Raw genomic sequence first — 27,144 nt, forward strand, 5'->3', positions numbered from 1 at the left:
TGCTTACTGCTATATTAAAGATTTTGAAATATCAGGTGCCAAATGGTGCTAGCAATATGAACAGTAAATGCACACAATTCACATAAAGATAGGCAAAACAAAGAACATATATACAGTGAACTGAAATAACAGGACACAGATGCTAACTTCCTTGTCTTGATACCCAATGCTGGTAACTATTTGCTCTCAGCTTTTAAAAATGATAGATGAACCATGCTGTGGGGTGCTAATATATCTCAAAAATGTGTGTCCTTATTTGCCCTCCTGATATTGTTGGAAGGATCTGGAATTTGTTTTTTCTCTTTTGGTGCTGAGAAAGGCATGGAGGGATCTGACCAAACTCCCACCTCCTTTGGAAAAGTAAATTATCGGTCTAGATGAGTCTTGATTAAAGGAAACAAAAACTCTTACTTATAGTACAGTATAGTGTTGTTTCCTCTTATATACTGCAGATACATCTCCCCACACATGTCTTTGAAGTGCAGAAAATGGAGGAGAGCAGGAAGTCAGCTAACAAAGAAACAACAGGAAGAAAGAGGCCGTGTGAAGGACCTCAAGGCAAGGGGGAAAGATCCATGGTTAAATTAGTGGCAGGTATAGGGAATGTTCCCCACTGCATGTTAAAGGACAAACAAGCAACACTGCATTTCCCACAGTCTCAACACACAGGGGTACATTTTACACTACATTTTACTGGGGTACATTTTACACTAAATGGAAGCAATGCTAGTTTGGGTCTTTAACTGGAATTATCATTTAGTCAACCAATAAAAATGAGAATCGCCTCCATGATCACTTAAGTCCTTGCTGTTCTCTGAGTAGCAAACAAAAATGTTTTTATTTCGCCACTTTGGCCACTGATTAGGACTTTTGATGGTAGATGTTTTGCTATTTTTGTATTTAAATCACTCAGTTTTAAATGGTTTTATATCTAATTAACTGTGCATCTGCTTTATGCTAACATGTTTTGAAGATTGTTTAATCATGTAATGTGTTCTATTATTTTTTTAAAACATGTATTGCAAGCCACCTTGGATCTCCCAAGGGGGAAAGCCAAGATGAAAATAAATAAATCAGCAGCCGTCATGGCTGTGTGGCTGGTTTGAGGGGATCTGGGAGTCACTGTATCAATAGCCTGGGTCATCTCCTCTTTCCAAGGCTAGACTTAGGGATTGGTAGAACCACTGGCTAAACCTCCAAGGAAATCACCACAAGATATCAAAGACCTCAGCCTTCCAGGGTGGACTATCATGTACTCCTTGTACTCCTCCTCCCTCTTTCCTCCTGCAGGGAAGGCAAAAGAGGAGTGACTCATTCTTAGCCAGAGGTCCCAGGATCTCCTTGGAGTGTTGATTGAAATTACTCTCTTCTCTAAACAGAGAAGCACCAGATGAGAGCAGACACAGAGTCTCTACTTTCTCTGATCAGATTGGAAACAACAGGATGGAATCCCTTGTATGCACAAGGGAATCCCTGCCGTTATCATTGAACAGAGATAGCGGGGACATATCTCATTCCAGGAGATGGCAGGGTCAGTGGAAAGCCCCCAGTGAGATAGATAAAGCCCTCTCACAAGATGGATTAGACCCTGTGAATAGAAATACTCCTCTCCTGATTTAGAGGGAGCAGCAGGGAGCCATTTCATTTCTATTATTACAGAATTCAGAGTCAGAAATCTTGGCCAATCCCCTGCAAATTATCTAGAGATCTACCAGTAGATCCAGCTCTACCTTCCCCTGGAATAGAGAGCATCTTGTAAAAGAAAAGCTAGGACAGTTACCAGCCAATTAACAGAAGGGTGACACTATGTGCAGCAAGTCAAGGAAGATTCCAAAAAGTTACAGGACAATCTCTTCTATCTTTGCCCTTTTGTCAAATGTGATACTTAGTTGCAGTTCACTTACCTGGAAATAGGCTTCACTGGGGCTTCCTTCTGATAAGACATGAATTGGACTGTGCTATAAAAGAGCTATGCATGCAGCAAGCAGTTTTTGGGTCACACTTAGGGTCCCAAAAGGGATAGCAAGCTTAGAAAATAAATTCAGGAAAGCATCAGTCTAGTCTTATTTTAGATATGTGCCTTCCACCTATTTCACTGGCTTATGGTATTTTAGAGAAGAAGGCATTATTTAACACCTTCCACATGCATGTATGTCTCTTATTGCAAAGAAAATGAGGGAGCAGTTTCCCTTTGCAGAGTTTAAAATTAGAAAGTTGCTAAATTGATCTGAAAGTCCTGGCAGATGGAAGAAGATGGATGGAATATTTCTGGGCTGTTTGCAACGCTTGGCATTGCAGCTAGAGAACAGCTGACTTCTACTGCAATGACATGATTAATTCTGGCCCTCCCGCCGAATGGCTGCCACAGCTGCACGGCCTTTGCAGTATCCCTTTCATTAAGCAGTTCACACAAGCTTCTTCAGATTGATCATACAGCAAAGTAATCTGCTTCATGCAAGCCCACCAAGAAAAGGTCAGCCTGAGTCCAGCCAAGCTCCCATCTGATTGTGACGAATTGCTATATAAATGGCAGATTGGCAAGCCAGTGGGCATCAAGTTCTCTTTGCTTCAGAGACACAAGCCTGGCACCATACTTAGCATTCTTCCCCTATTTTTGAAGTCCAGCAATGCAAAGCAGCCTTTTACAACAACAGAGCTTATACTCTTATGCAATGAGCTGGCACAACTTTATCTGCCAGCTCAACAGCTTTTAAAGTATATATAGTTCAAAATAAACTTTATTGAAGAGACAGATAAAAAGGGCATCAACATGCTTGTTGAATATAAAGAGGCAAATTCAACTTATCTCCTTAGAATTAGGAGTTGTTTACATTACATACAGTTTGACAAGGCTGTTATCTTTAACTGGTCCTGATTTACTTAGAGGAGAAATTTTGCTTTGGTCTAGATGGGCAGGATAGAAATCCAATAAATAATAAAATAATCTCAGGATAATTCAACAAAAAGCTTGATTGCTAGCTATCTCATGAAATGCATAAGTGACTTTGGAGTTCTGGTCTATTCTAAGCACAACCAGTCTGAATTTATCTCGGAAGAAAGCATGGCCTATATATTAAATACACAGAACACCAGTAAAATGTAGTGCTTACCAGGCTAAGCTACTAATCAGGAGATTTCTTGTTCAATAAAACTTCACCTCTACAATTAATTCACTAGGTGGCAATGCCAACTGCAATATGGAGATAATAAATATGCCTAGCTTGCCTAGCTTGCAGGATTTTTGTAAGGATTACAAGATACTGTACTGTGGCTTACTATTTTCCCCTCTCTGGTTTGTTTGTTGCTCCCAGTGCTGCAGTCAGAAAGAAAAACTCAACATGCTGCAGACCACAAGATAAAGCATGCATGAAATGAAATATAAAAAATGTTGCCATGTCCTCTTTGCAAAGTTTTGTAGCTAGTTAGCATCCTCTGTTTCCTATGGGTTGTTTTTGAGACTTCCCCTCCATAATTTTTCTTTTTCTTTGGTTTAAATATGTGTTTCTGTGTGTGTATGTATATATATGCAAATGTTGGAGCCTACTGATGTTGGTCTCTTGTGCATGAACAGTGTTGTTTTACCTATACAAGGACTGATGGACAAAAAAATTAATTTACAAAATGTTGACATGTTCCAGTTCAGTAGCATTTGGTTTGGCCACCTAGCTCTCGTAATTCAGCACTTCAATTTTGTATACACATATACAGTATTAACAGTACACCACCAGGGACCACCTCTTTGGCATTCAACATTTCCACTTCATAGTTTCTAGATGTCAGTGGCTGTAATAAACCTCTTACTATGTTTAATTATACAATTAAACATGTGTTTAATTTTTAAGCATATTTATAGTTCTTATGATTCTTATGAAAACAAAACAATGAGACACCACAATGTCAGGACATTCTAGAATACATAATGAGTATAGTTGAATTAACTGACAGTGTCCCAGCAAAGATGAATGTCTTTACTACAGCAGGGAAATAACTTCTTGTTTAACAAATAGAAACTAGCTGCCCAGTGCAGCTTAAAGTATGGGTGAGCAGCTGTGGCAGCTCAGATATTCTTGGACTACAACTTCCACAAGTCCCAATCTACAGTGAGGGATTATGGGAACTGAAGTCCAATAAGTTGTAGATCTCTGACCTATATAAAGACCTCATTCTTTGAATGGTATTAACACTCCTGTTGATAAAGCTATTAGAATGGAAGAGGATATCCTCGTCTAACATTCTGTCTTCCTCAACTAAAAAGCATGACAATAACTTTATCTTACACTTTCCCTTTCAAAACACTGGAGTTGGGGTGCCAGAACCCCGTGTACAATAGTACCTCGGTTTGCGAACGCCTCAGTTTACGTAATTTTCAGTTTGCGAACCAAAATCCATAAGAAATAAAGCCCTGGTTTACATTGCTTTCTTTTTTTTTTTTGCACTACAAAAGGGTTTTCCCAGGGTGCGTTGCACCTATAGTACTGCCCCTTTTGTAGCGCAATCGGTGTTTTGGTTTGCACAATTTCTGTACAGTACTATGCAACGTCGGGTAGAATGGATCCATTCTGCAAACCGAGGTACTACTTGTAAGCAGCCCCTTATCTCCAAAGAGATTTACGGGGGTGCCGGAGACTGGGATGAGTCCGAAATTCAGACAAACCTCTGACTGCTGAGCAGAGCCACTTAGGTCTCAGCCAGGTCCTGTCTAAACTTCTTCCTCAAAAGCCAATCTCCTTTATTAAGAAAGCAACACACACAGACAAATCCATGAGTTATACTCAGAATAATCTGGCTCTAAATCTTTGGTAGCAAACACACATGGCCAATTAGACATTCAGCTAGTCTGTGCAAGAACCAATGCATGCAGATCAAAACATTACTGCTTTATTGAAAAGAATTGCTTTAGAAAAGGTTCCAGTTGATAGTAAAATAGTTCAGTAGGTACATTTTCATATCAAGACAAACGGAACACTCCCCTCCCCACTCCAGCTGGAAAAATAAAGAAATAGAATTATGCTAACTAATAAAAAGCATAACACAGTCCATCTCACGTGTCTTGGGTCTTCATAGGCTGATGCTAGATGAAATCCAGTTGACTTCCATCAGTCCATGGTAGGAAAAATAGTCCATATCAAAGCTACAAACCATTATGGGAATGGCACGTGTCTGACCTTTCTCAGTCCAACTCCATCTTTTTCCAACTCCCTACCAACTTCCCTCTTCTTCCCAGAATTCTTCATAAGGAACACCCCCTCCTGGGTCTTGTTGTCCCACCTAACTTTCTCATGGAGCTTCAGTTGTTATCATACTTTGTAGCAGAATTATTTTGACTACGAAAGTCTCTGCTCTCTGCTCATCTTAGCAACGAGATAACCAGAGAGCGAAGCTTCTCTGAAACAGCATGAAAAACTTTCCTACTACAGAGCAGACTTTGAATCAAGATGGATTCTATTGGGACAATCTTAGGACTACATATCCCATTCTAATACACATAAAAACACAAATCATCACATGCCCCCCCTGATTATCGTTAAAATTCAGAGCAGTTAATCTGATCTAATTTTAAGAAATCAAGCAAAAGTAACTAAAAAGTAATTCAAAGTAATTGGTTATATCTCAAACTTCAACTACAGATTAACTATTACAACACTGAAACATAGCACACTGTTGAATACATTGTTTCAACGTTCAGGTTCATAAGAATCTTCACAGTACATTCTAGAAAGACCATCTGCCACAACATTCAATTTTCCAGGAATGTGTTGAACTTCAAAATCAAAATCTTGCAATGCTAGACTCCATCTCAACAATTTTTGGTTGTGAGATTTCATCTTTTGCAACCAAACTAAAGCTCTGTGATCTGTTTGGAGTGTAAACTTACACCCCCATAGGTAAGGTCTAAGTAAATTTAGAGACCAAAATATAGAAAGAGCCTCTTTTTCAGGTACTGCGTAATTTCTCTCTCTATCCAAGAGTTTTCTAGAGAAGTATGAGATAGGGTAAAGGTTCCCATCTTCTCCTTGCTGTAACAATATGGCTCCAAGGCCTAATTCAGAGGCATCTGTTTGTAAAATGAATGGTTTGTCAAAATCAGGGGATTTCAGTATAGGTGCATCCATAATCTTAGCTTTTAAAGCATCAAAGGCACCTTGACACTCTGGTGTCCACTTTACCTTGACAGGCTGTCTCTTCTTAGTGAGCTCTGTCAGAGGTGAAGCCAAATGACTGAAATCAGGAATAAATTTTCTGTAGTAGCCAACTAGGCCCAAAAACGAGTGTACCTGTTTCTTAGTTTTTGGAATAGGCCAATCATTAATAGATTGTACTTTGGCTTGCAGAGTCTGAATTTCTCCTTGCCCAATCAAATGACCTAAGTACATGACCTTTCCTTGCATCCATTGACATTTGCTGGCTTTGACTGTCAGTCCTGCTTGCTGAAGTCTGGACAAAACAGTTTCAATGTGAGACATGTGAGAATCAAAATCAGAACTGAAAATGGCAACATCATCAAGATAAGCACTTGCAAAAGGTAACCCTTGTAAAAGTTTGTCTATCATCCTTTGAAATGAAGCACCAGCATTCTTCAAACCAAATGGCAATCTTCGGAAACGGAAAGTTCCCACATGCGTGATGAAAGCGGTCTTATCTTGTGAATCTTCAGCTAAATCAAGCTGCCAATAAGCATTCTTTAGATCGAGAATGCTGATAAACTTAGCCTTTGAAAGATGTTCAATTAAATCATCCATTCTAGGCAATGAGTATGGATCTGGAACAGTAACACTGTTTAACTTTCTGTAATCAACACAAAATCTTACTTCCTCGAGAATTTCACCCAGAGCGTTACGTTTTGGCACCAGTACCACCGGTGAAGCCCAAGGGGAGAATGACGGTTCAATCACCCCCAAAGATAACATCTTTTGTATCTCTTGTTCAATCTGGATAGCATGATTACCAATTGCTCTATATGGGCTAGACCGTATGGGCTGGGCATTGTTCTCAGTAGTTATCACATGACTGATCAATTTGGTGTAACCTGGTTTATCTGAAAACACATCCTGGTATTGTTCTAAAATTTGAAACAACTTTTCTTTCTGATCAACGGTACCTGTTAAAACAAGATTATCAGACCATGTACCTGCATCTTGCAATTCAGACAACATATCAATAGGTTCATTTGCAGCATGAAAATATTCAGCATGACATTGAAAGACCATTGCAGATCTATCTTTGTACAGTTTCAAACTATTGACATGATAAAGAACAGGTTTCTTATTAGAATCCAACATTTTGACAAGATAATTGACATTTCCCAATTTTTGAACAATTTCACCTGGACCTTCCCAGACAACTTCTAACTTAGAAGGTCTGAGTGGGTTCAGGACAAGTACCAAATCACCCACAGAAAATTCCCTGTGTCTGGATCTCTTATCGTGGAAGAACTTCTGACTTGCTTGAGCGTCCAACAAATTGTCTCTGGCCAACTCCTGGACAGCCAAGAGTTTCTCTTGAAGTTTTCTGACAAAATCAGCAACTGGCACAGTACTACTTTTAACCACACCTTCCCAATCAGATTTCAGGAAGTCCAATGGTCCTTGTGGATTTCTTCCAAACACCACCTCACTTGGAGAAAAGCCACTTAGTGAAGAATGAGCTGAGCTACGGTAAGCAAACAAAGCAAAAGGCAAAAGTTCATCCCAAATGTTTCCATATTCTTGGGTCAAAGTTTTAATCATCCTAAGCAAAGTTTGTTGACCTCTTTCCACCATACCATGAGATTGAGGATGATGGGCCGTGCTAAAACTGATGGTTATTCCACTTATCTCGCAGATCTTACGCATAAGTTCACTTGTAAAGGCTCCTGCTTGATCACAAATTATTTTGGATGGTACTCCAATACGCGAGCACAAGTCCACGATGATTCTAGCTATGGTGGTAGCTGTAAGGTTGCTAATAGCATAGGCTTCGATCCACCTACTGGCTGAACAGATGAAAGAAATGATGTATTTCTTCTTAGATTTAGTAGGAACAAAAGGTCCTAGCACATCCATTTGCAAACACTGGAACACTTGGTCAGGAATCTCCATAATCTGCATTTCGGCCTTTACCTTGTCAGTTTGATGGCCTGTGCGTTGGCAATAGTCACAAGAACTGACATAGTCCTTTACAGTTTTTGAAATACCAGGCCAGTAAAAATGTTGAGAAATCCTCTTTAGGGTTTTTTGTATTCCCTGGTGCCCACTACTCGGATGGTCATGAGCCATTTCTAGTATTCTCAGTCTATATTCAGTAGGCACAACTAACTGTTGAATAGGTTGGGCATCCAAGTTGGATTTGGGGAAATATTCTCTGTACAAAAGTCCATTTTCTCCCCACAGGAAACTAACTTGCTGATGCGCAGGACGTTCAGCATAGTTGTCTGCTTGTGACCTCAAAGAAGCTAGAGAGGGATCATTAAGTTGCTTCAGTCTAAAGTCCTCTGATCCCTTAGGTATCACCTCCTCTATTATAGTTTCAGTTGTAGCTGCATTATCAGGTTTGGTCACAAGAGGCTGCTGTTGCATAAGGTCTCCATCTGAGCTATCCTCAGTGGATTCCTGCTCCAGTTCAGGATCATGCATCTCCCTACTTTGAGAACGCGTGACTACCAGCATCGAAGTTGCATTTTGACTCTGCATGTGATCCAAAAAGGCAAGATCATTTCCAAGCAGAAAATCAGGTTTTCCCTCATGGGTTAAAATATGTTTTGCATCTGACCAGGACTTGTAGGTAATTTTTACATATGCCAAAGGGCCACACTTCTGCTCAGTCTCTATAGACCCATAAGTTTTTACTGGACACCTCAGATTGTTCAGAATCAAGGTGGGGTCTAGAAAATGTCTGCTTATCGAAGAAATGTCCGCACCCGAGTCACGAAAAGCGCTTAAAGCCATATCACCTCCAGGTGTGTGAAGAAAAACCACCTCAGAAAATGTGCGGGTTGCCCAGTCCCTTTGTGTAGTTGGTACTATGCAATCAGGATCCATAATGGAAAATTTCTCTCCTGAGGTTGTCTCTTTTACAATTTCTGAGGAAATTGAAGCAATTTGTAAGTCCAAAATTCTAGGCACATATTGGTTTACTGCTGCCTGCATTCCACTGGCTTGCGAAGGGGTTACAGTTAAGTTAACTCCTTCCTGACTCTGTGAAGGCACAATGCTTGACTGGTGAGGCACAGAAACTGCACTACTGGCAGCTGGCACTTGCTGAGTTCCCGCTGGCACAGAACTTACATACGCCATCTTGGGAGTGCCTGCTTTAGATCTGCGTGGAGCTGGAACAGGTGTTTTTCTAGCTGGCTCCTTAACTTGGCTAGTTGGCATATTCAACCTTGGGCAATCTCGTCGCAGATGAGAGCCACCACATTCAAAACATTTAAGAGGTGTTTTACTCTGGCTAGGAGCTAGGCTCCTGCGTTGTTCAAATGAACTTGGCCTGGGCTCTTGAGAAAAGGACTTTCTAAAATCAGGCTGACTCTGTCTCTTAGGCACTACTGGTGCAGTCTTTGCCCTAACAGCAGGTTCATGCATTTTAAAGGAGAGAATTTCATCAGTTTTTAAAGCAAGGGTTTGCAAGTCTTTGTAGTTTCTCTCCAACAAAGTACTCCTTATTTCTGAAGGCACCAAATTAAGAAAATGCTCCTTGTACAACACAGTTCTTAAATCCTCAAAGGTACTGACGCCCAAGGAGCTCAACCACTGATCACCTAGATGTTCTATTTTGTCAGCTAGTGCAGAATAACACTCATTAGGCTGCTTTTTCAGTTTTCTAAAGTTCTGCCTCAGTATTTCCAAAGTGAAACCAAATTTTCTCTTTACCACCTCTTTAAAAATAGGCCAGTCAGGGTCCTCATCAGATAATTTGGCTACAATGTTGGCAAGTTGCCCAGAACACTGAGTACGCAATAACTTGAGGTACCAGGCCTCAGGTATCCTAAGATCTCTACACGCTTGTTCATATATAGATAAAAATGATAAGATATCATCGCCATCATGGTAGTAAGGTAGATTGCTTCTATCAACACTGGCTATTGAGTTCTTAAACTCCTCTTTTTCCTTCAGCTCATTAACCAAACACTCCACCTTTTTCTCTCTGTACTGCTTCAATAACTGATCAGCAATGTTCTGATTATGAATAGATTGAGTGTGACAAGCAACAAAATCAGCAAACATAAGGGTTAACTTATCCACTGGTGATAGACTCTTGTTAGGATCAGGACCCTCAGCACCGGCTGCTGCTGCTGCCACTCCTGCTGTTTCATCAGGAATGTCCCTGGCTGGCACTCCCCTCCCTACTGGAGTGCTGGTACCCGCCATTTCCTCTGCCTGATCCATCTGTTGCAACTTAGACCAAGTCTGATCTGGATCAGATCCAAGTAGGTCCTTGATGTCCTGTGCTGGGAGTTTAGCCATTATATTGCCCTTTTGTAATTCCCTTCTTAGTTATGAAGAACCATAAGTAATCCTTTGCTTAGCTCCACTTTGAGTCAAAACGCTGTGCTCAACAGCCTCCAAAAGCTCTTGATGCAAGGGCTTCGTATCTTTACTAACCAAAGGCAGCCTAGCAGATGCACCACCAATCTTAACTTTTCTCTGAGTCACAAACAGCTCTCCAGGCAATTCCAAAAATTCTTCTCCTTCTAAGTGTTGCTCCATGCAAGCTGCAACTAACGCAGACGCCAAGTTGACCCAAAAGGAAAAATCCTCTCCCTGCCCCTGTAGCCGAAACTGTAGGGCGAGGGCAAAGCCATAAAACACTCTGGCAAAAAACAGCCCTACCCTGGAGCTTCAAAAGGGCGACCGCTTACTTGCATGAAAATGCCCACTCATTAAACAGCCCAATTACATAACCAAAGCATTAGTTCTTACAGACTTCGCTTAAAGCTAAGTCTTTCTTTAAGACCCTTAGCTGAAAAGAAAAATGCAATATAGCTAATTTATAGCCCTTCAAAGTAAATAGCGTGGAAGAAACCCCTCTGCCAAGGCTTGGGATTTCCCAGCTGTGAAAAGCACATGCATCGAGATGCTTGCTGCTTTCAACTTAAGCCAAAGTAAACACAATAAATCAAAGCCCATGTTTCGTGTCACCGCTGCACCATGTAAGCAGCCCCTTATCTCCAAAGAGATTTACGGGGGTGCCGGAGACTGGGATGGGTCCGAAATTCAGACAAACCTCTGACTGCTGAGCAGAGCCACTTAGGTCTCAGCCAGGTCCTGTCTAAACTTCTTCCTCAAAAGCCAATCTCCTTTATTAAGAAAGCAACACACACAGACAAATCCATGAGTTATACTCAGAATAATCTGGCTCTAAATCTTTGGTAGCAAACACACATGGCCAATTAGACATTCAGCTAGTCTGTGCAAGAACCAATGCATGCAGATCAAAACATTACTGCTTTATTGAAAAGAATTGCTTTAGAAAAGGTTCCAGTTGATAGTAAAATAGTTCAGTAGGTACATTTTCATATCAAGACAAACGGAACACTCCCCTCCCCACTCCAGCTGGAAAAATAAAGAAATAGAATTATGCTAACTAATAAAAAGCATAACACAGTCCATCTCACGTGTCTTGGGTCTTCATAGGCTGATGCTAGATGAAATCCAGTTGACTTCCATCAGTCCATGGTAGGAAAAATAGTCCATATCAAAGCTACAAACCATTATGGGAATGGCACGTGTCTGACCTTTCTCAGTCCAACTCCATCTTTTTCCAACTCCCTACCAACTTCCCTCTTCTTCCCAGAATTCTTCATAAGGAACACCCCCTCCTGGGTCTTGTTGTCCCGCCTAACTTTCTCATGGAGCTTCAGTTGTTATCATACTTTGTAGCAGAATTATTTTGACTACGAAAGTCTCTGCTCTCTGCTCATCTTAGCAACGAGATAACCAGAGAGCGAAGCTTCTCTGAAACAGCATGAAAAACTTTCCTACTACAGAGCAGACTTTGAATCAAGATGGATTCTATTGGGACAATCTTAGGACTACATATCCCATTCTAATACACATAAAAACACAAATCATCACACTACTGTACTTGAAAATCTGGGTACTGTATAACTTTTATGGTCCCCAAACATAACTACAAAGCACAAACAGTTGATTCTCTCTCTCTCTCTCTCACACACACACACACACAAACACACACACAAAGAGGGGGAGAGAGAGAACAATTGAATTTACTGTATTACTGTTTACTTTATTAACCATGCAGCATGCCCCAGTACCTTACACAGCCACGATGAGATGTTGCCATACCAGGATAGGGGGCTGGCCGGGCCACCACAATCGGACCAGGGCCCACCACACCGACAACAACAGGAGATTCAGTAAAACCAAGGACTACCTTTCTCAGGCCACTTTCTTGGGACGAATAGTAGCACAGTATTATTATTATTATTATTATTATTATTATTATTATTATTATTATTATTATTATTATTATTATTATTATTATTATTATTATTAATAATAATAATAATAATAATAATAATAATAATAATAATAATAATAATAATAATAATAATAATAATAATAATAATAATAATAATAATAATAATAATAATAATAATAATAATAATAATAATAATAATAATAATAATAATAATTTAATTTATACCCTGCCTATCTGGTCGGTGAGGACCACTCTAGGCGGCTGGAACACACTCATACACGCACACACAAGCGGATTGCTCTCAGCTTGAGAAATGCAAAGGGTGGAGAAAATGGATTTGCAGACACAGACACACACAAAGAGCCATTTTCTCCACCCTTTGCAATTTCTCAAGCTGAGAGCAATCCACTTGTGTGTGTGTGTATGTGTGTGTTCCAGCTCCCACAAGCATGGGGGATAACTCTGCATATGCTCCTGGACCTGGAAACGCACTCTGCACATGCTCCAGAGTTAGGAGGTCAAGGCAGAAGGAGGGGATAAAAGTGCCTCCTGCTCCCCGGCTTTAGGAGAAAGGAGGGACCGGCCTGGCCCCTATTTCCCTGGCTTTGAACCACCACCACCCCAAACCCCACAACAGCCTCCCCTCCGGCAGGCAAGCAAGTGCACTCACTTCACTCCTGTCCAGGTTTCCATCCATCCCTCTTGCACCTTCCTGCCTTATTCAGCTCCGGGCAGAAGCAGACATCCACAAGCCGGGGATTGAGTGCTCGGGGGCCATTTTACAGCCCTAATCAATCAAGCCACCTTATCTCCGATCTCTGAAAGAACTGGAGGATTTACAAGTGCCACAACCAAAGAAGTAACAAGGAGAGGTTCAGCTGCAGCGGGTGGGGGTAGAGAAACAAAAGCCGGACATTTTAAAGTTTTTTAGTTTTGCCTGCCGGACGGAGGACATGACCCTAAAAAGTAGGACATGTCCTCGTTTTGCTAGACTTCTGGCAACCCTAATTGTACCCCTCCCCCAAACCAACAGGACAGGGCTGTGCCACTGCTCATGAATGCACATTTGTGTATGCATGTGCATGCATAGACACACCCACACACAATGTTTGTGTGAGAGCAACTGAGCTTCATTTTTTCTTTAAAAGTAAGTTCTGTCTCTTTTTTAATGCTTTCATCAAAGTAGCAACAGCAGCAGCAAAGGCACAGAATTAGGCAGGAGTGAAATAGCATTCCAAAGGCAAATTAACTTTAAAGAGCGTGCACATATAATTAGCCTGTTATAATCATCATCCAGGTCTATGCTCCAGCTACAGATGCTGAAGAAAAAGAAAATTTCAAATGAAAGCCCACATTTATCTTCCAATGGCCAGTAAAAAACAAAGCATGCTAGACACAAGATAAATGAGGAAATTAATAATAAAAAGACATATTTTACCTCTTGTGGGGGATCACCTCTAAAAAACAACCCCTGACAATCCAGGTGAGGTTTTGACCAAAAACCAAAGTGATGACCTTTGGGAACCACCGCAGAAAACATACCTGGAGGCTTGGGGACTTCCCAATCGAGCAAGTGTCAGCCTTTCGTTACTTGGGTATTATTTTTGGCCCTCATCTTTCCTGGTCAAAACACCTGGACTCAGCAAGGCTTAAAGCCGCCCATGCCATCCAAGCCCTCCTACACTTTACAAGGTCTAAAGGAGGCAACTTGGTTCCTCCCGCTACTGAAATTTTTGCCAAGAAACTGATTCCCCAAATGACCTTTGGGGCCGAAATCTGGGGATACACAAACATTTCGACCCTAGACGCCGCACAGAACACCTTCATTCGCTCCATCTTGTGTGTCCCGCGGAGTACTCCAGCCTCCTTACTTAGGGCAGAAGTAGGCCTTATCTCTGTAGCTGCCACCTGCCATTCAGCACTAGTCCGGTACTGGCATAAACTGTCCCAAATGAATGACACCAGTTTACCTAAGATCTGCCTTAGAGAACAACTGGCCAACCCCTCTCTTAAATCCTGGGTGAGTGCTGTGAAACAAATAACTGACTCCTATGGCATCGACTTAGATTCTTTAACCGCTCTTCCGCCCAAATGTGTGAAAGCTAGTCTCAAGGATACAATTCGCCTTTTTCATATCAGAAGTGACCTTTGCATCATCTCTAGCTCGCCCTATTCCTTTTCACTCCCACTCTATAAGTCAACTTTCGTCATGGAAAACTATTTGACCTGGATAACTACATTTGCCCTTCGCAAGGCCTTTACCGCTCTACGTTTTCAATGTATGCCTTCAAGAGTGTTAGAGGGCAGACATGAGAATCTGCCCTATCACCTAAGAATTTGTCCTTGCCACCTTGGAGAAGTCGAAGACATCACTCACTACCTTTTGAGATGTCCATATTACCACTCCCCTAGATCAAGGTTTTTGGCAAGTTCTCTGACTTCCATCCAAGACAGACCTAATCTCGCCCAGGTCTGCTGGCTCCTGGCTGACATTAACGCCAATACCACCTTAAACGTGGCAAACTTTGCCTTGGCTGCAATTAACATTCGAGCTCGCTTGTTCCCTGTACATCCGTCTCTCTGATTCCTGCTTACGCCTTATTGTATTTTCTTTTTTAATTAACTATCTCACCTGCTGCTTATTATTTTATTTTAATGTATTTTAATGACTTATAGTTGATAAATAAACACTTCATTCATTTAGGGACCCTCAAATCTCAGGGAATGTATTACTGTTAATTGGCAGCTCTGTTCTTCACAGATCTTCGTCAGCAAGGTCTAGACCATTCTCATGTAAAGAACAAAGGGCAGTTACTTAAACTGTTATAGAATCAAACTATATACTTTTTGCTCAAAGCAGACTATAGGACTGCTTGAGTTGTGCTAAACATAAATATTGGATCTCTGCCATAGAACAAGCTCACCTTGCCTCTGAAAACCAGCAAATGTTTTATTTTTTATTCTACTGCCACCACATGCTTGGTTACATAGACTGGCCAGTTTGGCTTGGATTCCAATTTATCACGTGGGAAAACTAACCACTTCTGCTAGAATTTACTTCAGCATGTGACCTTAATTGAAGTTGAGACCCAGGAATCTGAAACTTCATGCTTTTCACTAACTATTATAAGAAATACATGAAGTTTCCTTTTTGCCACAGTGAAGCAAGAGAGGCTTATGACTGTGGTGGATGGGCAACTCCCTTTGAAAATTTGGAGTGATGTGCCCCCCCAAATCCAGTCCCTGGGCTGAGCAGGCTTAGTACAGTACACATTGAGAGGGGACTGGGCTTGCCAAACTGCAGGCAAACAGGTGGATGGTACATTTTTTTTCATTTGGCTAGAAATTTTATCACTGGGGTATATACCTTTTTAAAAAACAGACCTGGGTATAAAAAGAGAAAATGTGGAAGCTCAGCAGAGCTTACCTCTGCCAAAGTGCAGACAAAGAGGAGCACGGTTTTGTTACCACTGTTGTTGTGTTGCACAATCTCTCTACATTCATTTTGGATCATGGCTGTAAAACTGATAGCGAGTAGCAGGAAATTTGCAAAATTTCAAATTTCAGATGGGTAAGAACAGTAGCTCTTACGAAACAGGAGTCTTAAAAGTGTGTGTGTGTGTGTGTGTGTGTGTGTGTGTGTGTGTGTGTGATGCCCCCCTCCACAATTTAGGGGAGGGGGCAATTTCTCTGAAAGTGGGACAAGTTTCTTCCCAGAACTCTGGGAGCTAGAGAATATGATGCTTGAAAAGCAGTTTAAGATGAAATGTATTTATAGTGAAATGTACCATCTGGCAGTGTTGGATGTAGCCATTTCATGGTCCCCTCTTCCCCTCCCCTCTCAGTAACCCACTGTGCCATACTGGCTATCTGCTAGAACTGATTCAGAGCCAGTCCAGGGAGTTGGGCAGGCAAAAAATGAGGCATGGTGGAGGAAAGGGCATACTAGCAAGCAGAAACAGCTGCTGGTGGAGGAGGCTGGCTGCTAAGGTTGTATGCAGCCTTGCACAGAGAAGGAGGCAGGCCGATGGACTAATCACTGAGGAAGAGCCAATTGTCAGGCTGACAGAATTCGCTAGTAGAAGAGGATGGAAGCATGGTACAGAGCGGCTGGTGAAGAAGGCTGGCAGAAAGAAGAGGCAGCAGGAAATGCCAGAGGCCAGTATGTCCTAAACTTTGTGAGTCAGCCTTCTAGGATACCACTCACTGGGCCATGTTACTTAATTGTGACATTAAGTGGGCAGGTAGAGATAGATGCATAGCTAGAGTGGCAATTTTCTTATCCAAAGCACTAAGTATTTTCAATTACACCCTTTCCAGGTGGTAACATCCTTTAAACTAGCACAGTGGCACTGCGGCAGTACAGCAAAGGGTATCAGAATGTTCAACACTGCCATTGATGCTATGGTGGAAGTAGTCTGGAATTTTCCCACAGAGGTCAAACATACTGTATTTTTTGCTCCATAAGATGCACCTGACCTTAAGACACACCTAATTTTTAGAGGAGGAAAGCAGGGAAAATATATTCTGAACCAAATAGTGCAATAAAATATTTAATAAACTATAACAGAATAACATTTAAACCATGTAAAGTGAACAGCAGTCAACAGTGGCATTAAAAAACCATTACCACTGTCATTAACAGAGACTTAATTTGTGTACCATAAATTTTAATCAAGTACATATAGAACATTATCAGCCAATGATAAGACCTATACCACTCTACATATATTTTACATTTCCTTTCATCCACCTCCTCCCCATGCTTACAGAAATGTCTCAAGGACAGATGAGATTGTTGTGCAACTCTGCCCAGCTATAGCTCAAGCCTATATTAAGTTAGAAATGGTTTGTCAGATTTGGCACTGCATTGAGAGGTCCCTTTTAGTTGTGTGGAGGATAAATAGTGGAATTAAACTATTTAACAGCTGTTAACACAGTTAGTTTCCTTGCTGCAACACCCTTTGGAAATACATTCTCTATTAGATGCCCAGAACTAGTTGAAAAGTTTGCAAGTCGAATCCAAATTTCCCATAGAAATGCACTGAATATTAATTAATGCACTTTGGGAGGGGGGGAGGTCAGAAACTTTAAAAAAAATTAAAAGAAAGTCACTTACCAGGTACTGTAGACTGAGCCTGGCTCTTCACAGTGCCTTGGTAGCCCCCCAAACAGCCGAAAAAGAGCACCAAACAGCTAAAAGCTGGTAGGCAGCCGGCAGCCATTTTGTGCTCTTCTCTGCTCCTGCCCCTGCCCCCTCCCCTCTCCCCACCTAACAGCTGATCGGCGCTGGTCGGAAAGGCTTTCCAGGCAGCTTTTAAACTAGCAAGTACCAATATGCATGTTTCTACACAAGCAGGTTTCAACTCAAAGGGAGCACCTTTTCACCCAAGCATGGTTTAACCCCAAACAAGCAGCTTTTAAAGCAAGCACGCACATTTTAAAATGACAATACCAGGCAGTCCCAGGTCTCTCTCCCAGCTCTCTAACTGCTTGGACTAGCAAGAAAGCAGACAAGCAGCCTCTTCACTAACTGAAAGTTTGAATTTCCCGCTTTCCCTGCCTCCCCCACATATTAAGTATGCTAATATCTGCACACTGGAGGATTGTGGGAGGAACACCCAGCCCCTGATGGGGATCCTGTGGGGCACCCCAAAATACTCAGGAGCTCTCTTGGCCTCTGGCGGGACTGGGGCTGTGCAGCCCTGTTCTGATCAGGAGGTGTAGCTGGGGGGGGGGGGTCACCATGCCTTTGGGGAAAAGGGCACAGAAAGGGGAAGGAGGTGCAGGGGCCACTCAAACTCATACCTGGCAGGGGAGATACCATTATTGTAAAAGTGTTTTTCCCAGGGTAAGGCTCATCTATTGCACTTTGGATGTGCTGATCCCTGTGATTTCCCCAAATGTGGGAAAATCAACTGCCTAATTTGTGGTAGTGGGGGACTGTGTTTGTGGTTTAACCTGGACTTTTTAGAATCACTCTTTCCCCTTTGGTACTTGGCTGTTTTCACTGCCCTCTGCCATTTACATTAGCTGCCATAGGCCTGTTGGCCCTGCTGGTTTTCCAGGTGGGCTCTAGGAGGCAGATCCTGGAAAGCCAGCAGTGCAGATGGCAGAGTGGTGAGGTCCAATGTGGCTGCCACAGCAAGCAGCCTCTGGGGCCAGTTCAGAGGCCTCCCAGCATGGCAGTGGGAGGATTCTGGGTGGTGGTGGCTGAGCCTATTTTTAGTGGGGGAGAAAGTATGTGCGTCTTATGGAGCGAAAAATACAGTATTGAAGATGAGGCATATTACGGTATAAAATGCTTCACCCTCAAACCACAGCATCATCACTAAGAAAGATGTGAAGTTTGTAGATGATGCAGATGATGCTCACAAAACTATTTCCCCCCCGATGAATATATTCTTCACCATGTTGATGATAATATAACCATGACTAAAGAGGTGCTCCATTAGTTACTTGTCCACCATCTGTTCAATGGCTGCTTGATCGCTGTTGCTCTTTGGGACTGAAATTATGAACCAAACCATGTGTAAATTGTGCCTGGAAATGCATTGTCTATGGCCCTGCCCGCTACAGCCAAGGCATCACTTTCTCCATGGATATCTGGTACACGGGGGGGGGGGGGGAGGCACCAACATCCTGCTGAAGATGTTGTGTGACTGCAGATTGCAGCACAGAGCAATGAGCAACAGCGTGTGGTTGAACCAAATGAACATTATCAGTAGGATAGACTCAATGATATCTAACAACTAAGGAGGGCTTTGTGGGCTGACACAATTTCCTGATGGTAGAAGAGAGAGGCAGTGCCTGTTTCTCTACACAAAAAGCCCACTTTGAAGTGTGATTGGCCCCATTTCCTTTAGGACTAGGAGTCTCAGAAGTACTGGGACAGGGAGCATTGCTCCAAGATGCTGGTAAGGCTGCCTTCTGCAGATGAGGGACATTTGAGGGAGGAGACTGCATGTGAGACCAGTGCCAAGAAAATATGTCCTTATCCCTCTATTTCCTCCTTTGCCTCTACACACACACACACACACACACGCACACACACAGAGAGAGACAGAGAGAGAGAGAGAGAGGTGAACAGAAACAGGATGATCAAATTCCAAATAAAACATACAGTATACCGTATTTTTCCATTTATAACATGCCCCCCCCACTTTTCTAACCCTCAAATTAAAAAAAAATTAGCTATGAGTATTCAGCCTCTGGGTTCAGAATGGTCAGCCATTGGGAATCCCTGTTGAATCTGAGCCTTCAGGCTCTACCTCCAAGAGGTTTTTTCAATTGGTTTGTTGAGCATCAGCTGATGTCAGTTCCATAAGGCTCGTGAATGGAGGAAGATAAATCACCTGACTGTAGGAAACTAAGCCTTATGACTGAAGGAAGCTTGTTTACAGAGGCAAGGTACTGTAGGAGCCATTTTGTTTTCTCCTCAACTATCTCAGCTTAGTCTTGTGTAAAAGGCGCCCCTCAATTTTTAGTGTAATGATTTTAGGAAAAAGTAGTGTCTTATACATGGAAAAATATGGTGACAAGTATTAAAATGTTTAAATAGTGAAGGTTTCTCTCACTAGGTGGAAAAGTTGGGAAAGACAAATAAATGTCTAATATAGTTTAGATACACACAGAAGTAGCCTAACAGTACTACTGGAATAACAAGAAATGTATCTTAAGGAGCACAAAGCAGGAAAAATGTTTTGAAGGTTGATGGACTGGGAGAACAAAACAAGATAGGAAGGAAACGAAGATAACTGGGTTCAGTTCTGTTGGCTTTGGACAAAAACACCTTTCACTTTAGAAAGCAGTTCAATTGGTCTGAAGGGTCCGCTGTGTGGAGGGCGAAGACAGCTGCACAGAGGGAGGCAGAGGCTCACTTAGAGGGAACCTTGTACATGACTGTTATATGAAGGCAGACGTAGAACAGCCCTCCACTTCATCACTTCATTTCACCTCTGTTCCTGTTTTTAGAAGTAAAAGGCCTGCATGTGGAGCCTAGAAACAGAATCCATGAGCACAACCTGCTGGATTTTTGCTGATATTGCAAACATACTTAACTTTTCTCTGAATCTTCAATAGCTTTCCCCTGTAAAAAGAATGGTCTTCATTCTTAATCACAATTCCTGATAAGCCTCCCTGTAATTGTAATGGTAACTTTAGAACCTGAAATCCCCTAATGGTCAGAGCAGCATTCTCTGTCTGGCAGCAACCAAATAAATGCCTCGGGGGAGTTTACAAACAAGGCAGGAAAGCAACAACCTTCCATTGGTGTTCAGCCTCAGCGTCCACTATTCAGGAAAAGCTTGTGCCTAGCTATTCAGGCAGATCAGATTCCCAAGAATTTTTAAAATTCTTATAAAAGGAAAGTAATTTAGCTAGGTAGTGATTATATGAATATCTTGTATTAATTAATTCTGCATCTTAAGTATGCATTGTGTAAATAAATATTTCATATGGATATTATATAGAAACTGTATTTGGCCTTTGTTGCACGCACTCTTACTATTGACCCATGGTCCCTGAAATGTCCTTTTCATTGTCCTAAATTGTCCACCAATTAAGTTCGTTAGCTGAACATAAAGTCTACTATATTCACAACATTCAATTAAAAATAAAAATGTTTCTCTAGCTGCCTTCTCCATACCCATTTGTAATATTATGCATATTTGTTATGCTTTTTTTACTACTCATATTTTCCTAAACTTGTTGTTTAGTTGTTAAGTCGTGTCTGATTCTTTGTGACCCCATGGACCAGAGCATGCCAGGCCCTCCTGTCTTCCACTGCCTCCCAGAGTTGGGTCAAATTCATGTTAGTAGCTTCAATGACACTGTCCAGCCATCTTGTCCTCTATCGTCCCCTTCTCCTCTTGCCCTCACACTTTCCCAACATCAGGGTCTTTTCCAGGGAGTCTTCTTTCCTAAACTACAGTGTCCCAAATTTGTAGTCTCCTCCTTAGAAGACTTGTTCCCAGTCTCTTGGTCAACATGGCTGCCTCTTTCTGAACGTTTCCATCTTTATAAGACTCCTTCTGAGGAGCAACAATCATCATTTCATGGTGGTTCCATTATAGATTGTTCAAAGCCAATATGATATTGGCCCAAACCCTCTTACCAAATTACACTAACATAGCATATACAATGTAACATTTGCAGGCAATTCACCCTAATTTAAGAATCACTGTAGACATTATCATTTGCATATTGAGTTGTACTCAGAATGCAACTAATAATGCTTAGGGTGATTTCTTAACATGGAGCAATGTTACATCATTTGCATAGGTACACAAGAGGATTTTGGTACTAGCTATTTTATTAGTAACCCTTTCCTGATGATACCTAACATGGAAACAATATTTTATACAGCTACTGGTAGAAGTTTCCAAAGAGTAAATGACCCTCTCCCCCTATCTTTATCCCTAATTTCAAATAATTTCTGAACCAGTTAAAAACAGAAGTGTTAATAACGATCTTTGTGGAAGCTGACTTTTTAAAAATCCTTTAATTGTGAGAACAATCTATTTATTTCTTCTCTCTGCTTTGTGGTCTTCAACCAGTTACCAGTCTATCTCTTTATTCCATGACTATTAATTTTACAAAATAGAAAAACCCAGAATATATGTATTTACAGTACTTAGCTGAATAACTTTATCAACAGCAGTGCTAACAGAATTTCTGACCAAATATAATAATATAATACAATATTCAAGTTTTCTTGGTGGCCTTTTCTCAAATCATATAGGTTTTATGGAACATAACCGGCACCAGTGGTCAGTAAAGGTATAGCAACACAGGGGTCACATGCTCCCTGTGACTGGCCCCGGTCAACAGTCTGGCCATAGCATTTTGGAACAGCTGAAATTTCCGGTAATTTTCAAAAGCAACCTCACACCGAATGTCTAATCCACAAAGTGTATCTCACAATGAGCTGTTGATTCAGATGTTTCCATGTTAGGTATTGTCTTTGTTGCCCAGTATATGGATTGCTGTACTGGTAGAGGGTTATATGGCCCCTGATGTATCTATCTTCCAATACTACAGTTATATGATTCTCTGACATCATGGTTTGAATTAGGAAAATGAAAGGATGCAGGAGAAATCTTTCAGCCTCTGGTGTTGTTACAACCATGGAACATTCTGCCTTCCATTCATGCCTTATCTGGGTGCAACACAGTGTCATTACAAGCACAAAGAGGTCAGTCTGAGAAACCTCAGCAAAATGCCCAGAAGCAATAACAGCCCTCTCTGAACTTGGTATCAATCATGCACTGAAGTAAAAACCTGACCTTTTAAAAAGCCTTCAACGTTTTGACATAGTAATGTACAACGCTATGAGTTCAATCAGTGTAGTTGCTGCCAGACAGTAGCTATTCAAAGAACTGTCCTATTCTAGAAAGCATGAACACCATGCAAGATGTACTTCTGCTGAATATATTAAGTGGGCAGCATATTAGTTTGATCAGTTCTGCAATCAGACAGATATCCAACAGCCAATGAAAAGGGATGGTTACTTCATACTACTGGTTGGGAAACAATTAGGATCACACTACTTGAAGCATCAAACTCTTCCTTACCTTCCTGAGATGCTGTAAGTTTGTCAGCTTCCCTACGTCTCGTATCCATCAGTGTGAAAGTATAATCAGACAGTAAGGCTTTGTTGTCAACTTTTTTATGAGGAATTACAACCATCAAGTCATGCTTGGTTCTATTTAAGTGACAATCACTCTGTTGTTTTATATTAACCAATGTTTAATTGCAACAATATTTTTCACCCTAACAGGATGTAAAGAGCAAGATGTGTGTTTACACACATTACACATATTTTAACCATCTACCATCAGATGTAGGTAAAGTTTGTTTTGTGTGAACCTGTTTAAGGCCTCCATGTTTGTAATGACCTAGACCTGACTACTGTACAGTACATAGTTCCTATTAACTTTCACAATTCTATCATAAAAAGCAATAACTCTTCTCCAAATCAGCCCCACTACATTAAGTAATGATGAATAGGTTCCCTCTGATTGTCAATTTTCCTCTGAAATGCACAGGATTTGATATAGTCTATAATCCACACTCCATTCATATGGATTCTCATCTCACCTAGTCATATATGGCTAAAGTAAGACCACCAACATTCACTATCACCCAACAGCGATTCCACCAGGCAACAGGAGATGGAGGGACAACACTACTACTACTACTACTACTACTACTACTACTACTACTACTACTACTACTACTACTACTACTACTACTACTACTACTAATAATAATAATAATAATAATAATACTAATAATACTAATAATACTAATACTAATACTAATACTAATACTAATACTAATACTAATACTAATAATACTAATAATACTAATAATACTAATACTAATACTAATACTAATACTAATACTAATACTAATAATAATAATAATAATAATAATAATAATAATAATAATAATAATAATAATAATAATAATAATAATAATAACCTTAGAACTGCAGAACTGGAATGGATCATCAAGTCCAGCCTCTGGAACTGAACTCGTAATCTCTGGCTTTGTAGCCAGAGATTTAAGCCACTGAGCTATCCAGCACTTGAGTAGGAAACTTAGCTGACAAACCAGCTATTTTGGCTCCTTCTCTGTTTGAACTGTGTACATTCCAGTTGGTACTGATGAACAATCACTAAGACTTAATGCCTGACTTTGCTTCGATTTCCCTCCACCACCCCTTTCTCACTCCCAATCCTGTTTTCATTTCTACTGTGTTTCAGAATGTAAGCATGAGGATAAGGGCTGTCTCATTACTCATTTTGCTAGCTGCTCCTGGAGCCTTTTTTAGCTGAAGAAAAGGGTGGAAATGTTTTAGAGAAATAAATAGTTACATAGAATAACAAAAGCTACCATTTGCTGTCACAGACAAAATGTATTCCAATATGGAATAGTTTATTGTAAAAAAGTCTATAGAATATTATACACAATAAACTTTTTTATACACTGTGATTCCTCTTTTTGCCTTTAAACAGCATAACCTGGCAATATGAGCTTCAAATCAATGGCAGAAAATGTATTAGCTCCACCAGGTTCTACACCAAAATTTCTTTTTCTCTGTGCAACCTCTGTTGATTAAAATGGCTTTTACAAAGGCAAACGTTCCTTTACCAGCACTACGGTATAGGTGAAGCCCATTCAGATAAGTCAGTCTCGTCAATACATTTTTTGGTACTACATTTGGGTGAGTTCCCCAAGCTTTCCCCCTCTTCCAATTTGGAAATTATTTTCACACCTCCATAGATCAGGAGAAAGGGGACCATTTTGTCTCAGTTAAATAAAATGAGGAGCTCAGAGAAAATGCCGATGTTCAGCTCTGTCAGCTCCCCCCCCAAAGCCTTCTGATACATTTTCGTTCCAGGAGTGTGCAGGAGCTTTAAAATAATGTCCTGTTTTCTCTTTAACATGATTCCAAACCCCCTCAGAAAGACAGAAACAGAGAGAGTCAAGTCCACTGGCTGATGGGAGATTATTTCCCTAAAAAGAGACGAAATCCCATCAGCCACTGGGTTTTGCTCTTTAACAGGCATATATTCAAGTGTATCAGAGAGGAAGGACAGGGAACACCTCACCTGCCCTGCCTTTAAACTCCCTGCTGCATATTCCTGCTTGAAAGGGAAGTGGGGAGGAGTGTGTTTTGGCAGCAGGGAATGAATGGCAGGAACCAGGAACTTCCCCACACACTCAACTAACTACTTCTTGACCCTGAGGAAAATTTCAGGACTCCTTAAATTTCACCTCTCCTTTGAGATGGCCAAAGACCCAGTTGTGGACCTTAGCCTGGTGATGTTCACCAACTTCTGTAGTCTTCTCTAGTCTTGCACTCATTCTTAAGTTCATGTGGTCATGCTACAACAACCGGACTGAGAGAATGGTAAGCATTATGCCTTCTGTCACTCCAAGTGTCACACTCAGTCAATTTCAATGTTATGATCAAACTCATAACGAACAGATTCATTCAGCTGCACCCATGGAGAAAAAGTGAACAAAGTAATTTGGGGAGGCGGGGCTTTGTTGCGGTGCTGCCAGCAACTCCAGAGAAGAGCTCTCTGGAAAAACTGGAACCCTCCAGCCCGGGATCCCTCTTTTGAAATGGGGATCGAAAGAGAGTCTAGAAGAAGTCTCTCTGAAGCAGATGGTGAGCGGCAGAAGGAGAAGAATGGGAGGCAGACCTGGACTTTTTCCTTCTGAAGAAATCACTGTGCATGGACTGGAGCGGGTGCCATTTTTTGCACTGAGCCGCGAGGAACCCTTTACCGGGGAAGAGTAGAGCAATCAATATATAATATATAACAAATAAGTAAGCCGAAGCCTCTGATGTATGAAACAGCCTCATTCAGCTGAAAATAAGAATGAAAATATTTGGCTGAAAGAAGAAAAGCGGTGGCGGGTTTATCTTATCAGTCTGACTCAAAAGCGAAACCAAAGCTTCTCAAAGTGAACTCTTAAAACATCAGGCTGATTCTAAAGCCGAGGGTCTGAGACGGAAAAATAAATCTTATGTTTTTGGAAAAGAATCCCAGATAGTAACACCATCTGACTGGATTTAAGAGACTTGAGGGTGGTGAATGCAGTTTGGCTGGGACATGTCTCTCTTCGCTTTTCCTGGATTTTGTGAACTGTAAATAATAGAATTTGGTGGTTCTCGGGAGAAAGGAGCTTATGTGGTCGACTGGACTAAGGAGTATCGAGGGGTTAATGAAGATCGCAAGACGGGCTTCAAAGACAGCTACTGGACAGTTTGAGACTTGGTGATTGCTGTTTTGTCTATTGAATTGCGGACTGCGTGTGAGCCTGATAATAGAACTTGCTGAACTCAGGAGAAGGGGGGGAAAAAACTGTGCCACGGTTCTATTTGACTCTGTATTTGTTGGGTTAAAAGTTAATCTTACATTATAATATTTGGATAAAGATTGGAGGGAGATCTAAGGGGAGGTTTATGATGAAGGGTTTGGATTGTTGATAAAATTGTGGAAACGGCGGAAGGATATCTAAGGGGTGATTATTGCAGTTAAGGGTATAGTACTGTCTATACAAACCCCAAAGCCTGAGATGGACTCCAGAAATTCAAGAGAACAAATGGAGACTGGCTCTGTTCAATCCCCAAGTTTCGGAACAGTGGTACAAGAAATAGAAAAGGAATGGCAGATTAATATTCATAGGATAATAATAAAAGGGTTTCAGCAAGTGAATGAAAATCTTAGCAAAATAAAAGATTTGATGAAAGGGATGAAAGAGGGGACAGTAGATGCCAAAAAAAACTTAAATGAAGCTGTACAAACTTTAGAACCGTCTGTATTAGGCATGACTCCAAGTAACATAAATGGGATAGAGAGTTACCCAGTGACCTATGCAGCTTCTAAAATTAAAAAGCATTATGTTAAAAATCTTAAGGAAGCAGAAATACTGAAACCAGAGAATCTTACGGTGAAAATATGGGAAGTCGAAAAAAGGGATATTTTGTCAGATGGGCTGAAAGACTGTTTAATTCAAAAGGAAACTGAACGATGGGATCTATGGTATAAATGGCAGCAGCTACCAGACAGTGTTGGAGTAACATAGAATAAAACTAAAATTAAATGATAAGATAAAAGCAGGAGGGTAATCAAACGGTGAAAAAGCAAAAAGTTGATTTGTATTTGTAATATGAATTAATTGGATGATGGTATATTTTAT

General features: G+C 41.0%; 1 protein-coding gene and 1 non-coding gene across 4 annotated transcripts in view; one reads left to right on the plus strand and one right to left on the minus strand.

The window, feature by feature from the left end:
* The window catches only part of TSPAN9 (tetraspanin 9), a 310,585-nt gene that overhangs the window by 24,960 nt on the left and 258,481 nt on the right, over positions 1-27,144 (minus strand). The window lies entirely within an intron of this gene.
* On the plus strand, positions 18,221-18,384 carry LOC140707961 (U1 spliceosomal RNA). The gene has a single exon (XR_012088088.2). It is a non-coding gene; the product is annotated as a U1 spliceosomal RNA (small nuclear RNA).

The sequence above is a fragment of the Pogona vitticeps genome, chromosome 5 (assembly GCF_051106095.1).
Source record: "Pogona vitticeps strain Pit_001003342236 chromosome 5, PviZW2.1, whole genome shotgun sequence".
In the NCBI taxonomy this organism is placed as follows: Eukaryota; Metazoa; Chordata; class Lepidosauria; order Squamata; family Agamidae; genus Pogona; species Pogona vitticeps.